The sequence below is a fragment of the Watersipora subatra genome, chromosome 5, assembly GCF_963576615.1.
Source record: "Watersipora subatra chromosome 5, tzWatSuba1.1, whole genome shotgun sequence".
In the NCBI taxonomy this organism is placed as follows: domain Eukaryota; kingdom Metazoa; phylum Bryozoa; class Gymnolaemata; order Cheilostomatida; family Watersiporidae; genus Watersipora; species Watersipora subatra.
The window spans coordinates 60,017,553-60,021,657 of NC_088712.1; positions in this window are offsets into that span (position 1 = coordinate 60,017,553).

Here is a 4,105-nt window from a genome sequence, read left to right on the forward strand (position 1 = left end):
ACCACATTGCTGATGGTTACTATAAAAAATTTGATCATTTCTAGATTCGATTAATAAATTATACTTGAAGCTCACAAACATGCCTTTTATTCATGTGAAGTAATGGATTCATTAAGTAAAATATATTTGGTGTTGTCGGAATTTCATTTGAGTAGTATTGCCATAACATAAGGTATAAGGTAACAAAATATATGTTGTTTACTGAACAGAAAACAAAATTGTGTCGGGTATAAAATATCATTCAATACAGCTATAAGGGAATCGATCGCGGTGATGAACACTCGAGCTGCAATTCTTTCATTGAATTTCTCCCTGTGGTTTGAAAACTTATGAATATCTAAATCTTCTCAGCAAATGTTTCGTCAGCAATAATTTCTTCAGCAATCATGTCATCAGCAAATGTTTTGTCATTCATCATTTTATCAGCAATACTTTTTGCAGCAATCACATTCTCAGCAATCGTTTCATCAGGGATCGTTTCCTCACAACTCTGTCTATTTTCTTGCGCGAATGACATTTCTTCATAACTCTCACTCTGCGTTGTTTCGGGTACAGCTTGCATTGGTTTTCTTATGGCTTTACGAACTGCAGGCTTTGGGCTTGAATTTTCTTCACCAAATCCTACATTCTCATACCCACATCTAAAACAGTACAATCGCGGGTAGTATTGTTGCGTCCGAATTGCTGATTTTACAACAGCGAAAAAGTATACAGTAGGGTAATGACAATCTGTATGGTTCTATTAGTTGTTTGCTAATAATACAAGCTATACAATTTATTCAACAGTTTCTCATAAATTCTTACGTTCCACAACTGCCTCATCTAGTGCTACAACTACAGCAGTATAGGAGTCACAGCTCCGTACCGCTATCAGTGAGCTGTACAGTTGTTACAAGGGCCACTTATGGAGTGGCCACTACTAGATCTCTGGTTAAGTCACTACCTAGAAAACCTTAGACAGTGTGAGCTAATCAAATTTTAAAACAAGCTCTGTGAATGACATAACCCTACACCTATTATAAAGGTTACGCACTAGTTGATATGTCTTAACTTTTACTATTTATATTAGTGTCTTTTACAGTAATAAAAGTGACTACAGTCATCAAAAATCTGTCTTATAACCTAAAGAGCTTAACACAATTTGTGGTCTCACGAGATGTCAGCTATTCAAGCTTTGCCAATTTTTACACAACCCAAATGCTCTAGCATTCTATGTTCTGCATTTTAAAATTCTTTAAAACAAAATCTTTTTGCTGTTTCATTAAAGATGTGCTTTTAAGTTAAGCTGTCATCTATATTGCCATCTGCGTCTTGTTGGAATATCTCGCCCTGCATAATCAAAGTCAGTTATTGTTTGTTGTCTTGCAATTTAGGGTAAGCTAAGCAGGGCAGGTCGTCCACAACTAAAGGGCCTTTCAGATTTTCTATGTGACATATGTGGTGGGTACAGATTAAATTTCGGTACTCCTCGCATTTGTGAAAAAATCCAGTAGTTTTTTGTATTGATTTGGGTACATGAGAGTTCATGATAACCAAATGGGGTAGGCTTGGTTGACAGTAAGTAAGCCTGTCGATGTATAAAAAGGCTATGGCGAGAGATCTTTACGCGTACTATCTGTAGGCTTTGATTACTGAGCACTTGCTAACAAGTGTTAACACTTGCTAAAATTTGTTAACAAGTGTTGAAATTTGTTAACAAGTGTTAACACTTGTTAGCATGTGTTAATGTTACTCTGGCAGACCAGTGTAGCATGATAAATAATCTCATGCAATGATTATATACATGTATATTTAATTTTTTTACAATGTCGAAAAGCATTCAATTGATGCAGTTGTTAAAGTGTCAGGCCATGGAGTCAAATGCCACGAGTTTTAATCCCATACAGTGAAATTTTTTATTCAACTTTTGACCAATGGGTCAGAAGTTGGAAAAATAATATCATCATGCAGGTTTCGAACTCGGTTGTACGTTGAATGGAGGGACCCTGCTCTGATTCTTTGATTATAATAAAGATTGGATTTGTTCTCCTGTCATCTTCTAATCAGTGGACTGTTAAAGGTAGCAGCTAAGAATAACTCTGAATATATAGATACTTGTCAGCCTATTGAGTAGTTATTGATGGCCCAATTTAATAATAGACATCTTATCTTGTGTACTCTTTTAAGTGTGTAGAGGGAATCCAAAATTACCTCTATTATGTAGTGCACCCCACCATACGACATTAGTTCATCTGATGTTGGCATCGCGAGATGAAAATGCCTTATAGACGGGTATAGAAACCTATAGTAATTATCTAATGCAAACATACCCTTTGGTAAAAATGTTAAAATTGTATATACGTACTGTACTTATTAAAAATTGGTAACAAAATAGTATATTAACTTTGTGTTCACCTAGTAACTCCAGGTAATCATTTTCTAACTTCTTCCTTTAATATCGTCATCAAACCAAGGGACCCATGGCTAACGAATTAAATTTAGGTATGTTGTTGTATACTTATAATGAATTAAAGTTTATAGCAAATATTATATTAAACGCTAAAATGCACAATCAACTTTCGCTTACTTTTCAGTTTTCACTATTTTTCATTTCACTCACACAGTAGGCCTACATGTATAAAGCATTTACGAAACACGAAGAATGCTTAACTGAGAAGGAGAGCGAACATGGGAGGGATGTGTGGCAGGGATTTCGATGAATAACAATCCATCATCATCATCATCGTTATTCCAATGTTTTCAGCACACCGACTGCCAAATTTGAATTTCGAAATAAATCTTTGTTGTATGGTGGGGTGAAAAAACATCATGTTCTACGCCATAAGGTGAACAAACCATATAACAGGGACATTGTAACCTGGGGATGCGCTGTAGTTTCTAATTTTTCGATGTTTGAACTTACTTGCTTGTCCTGGCCACGCTTATTCTAGGGAGTAAAAGTTCAGGTTTTAAGTAATCATCTTCACCCAGTCTTCCTCCTAAACATCAGACAATATAACAAGAGACAATATAATGGGAGACGATATAACATGAGACGATATAACTTGAGACGATATAAAGTGAGACGATATAAAGTGAGACGATATAACATGAGACGATATAAAGTGAGACGATATAAAGTGAGACGATATAACATGAGATGATATAAAGTGAGACGATATAATGTGAGACGATATAATGTGAGACGATATAACATGTGACATGGTATGTACTAGTGCAGTGCCTAATGCAGATTAGAAAATTCCCATAAACGCACTAGTGCAAGTGCAGTGTACAGTGCAACATAAAATGCTCTAGTGCAATGCCTAGTGCGGATTGGAAACTTTTTCATAAATGCACTAGTGCAAGTGCAGTGCCTAGTGCGACATAGTATGCACTAGTCTAAACTAGATCTAAACTGACTGACGCCAACTTTGAAAGGCTAATGTTCCTTCGGTCGAATAAACTTCTTCTCTGAACAATAATGCTTATCAATTTTGCCATCAATATGACTTACTGTTTACATGATACTGGTTTATCCAAGGGTAGATTTTCTTGTTGTACATAGTACATTTATGTAATAAGAAGTGAATTCTTCCATTCCATGCTTGCTTAGTATATTTAGTTATTGTAATTGTAATACATTGCACTATTTGGTATCTGTTGTTATCTGCACTATTTAATATTGAGCATTATTGTAGGTCTATGGTTTGTTTGAAATTTTAGGTGAGGCTAGTTTATTTGACAAATACATGGCTGACATCCTTTGCACGGCTATAATTGTATTATTGCAGTAGATAGCAGTAGATATCTGTTGATTAGCAAGCAATTCTTGCAGCTGCTATAGCAAAAAAGCTCATTGGTCTAGTGCCTAGTGAAGTTTAATAGTGAAGTGCCTAGTGCATTTATGATTTTACACTGCACTAGTGCTAGTGCAATGTCTAGTGCACAATAATTTCTGCTAGTGCAGTGCCTGGTGCATTTTATATTATTACTATGCCATGCACTAGTGCTAGTGCAGTGCCTAGTGCACCTTACTGTCGTCTAGCCAGCAAATAGTGCAGTGCGTTCAATACTCACTAGTGGCCCCAAGCCTGGACTGAGACGATATAATGTGAGACGATAT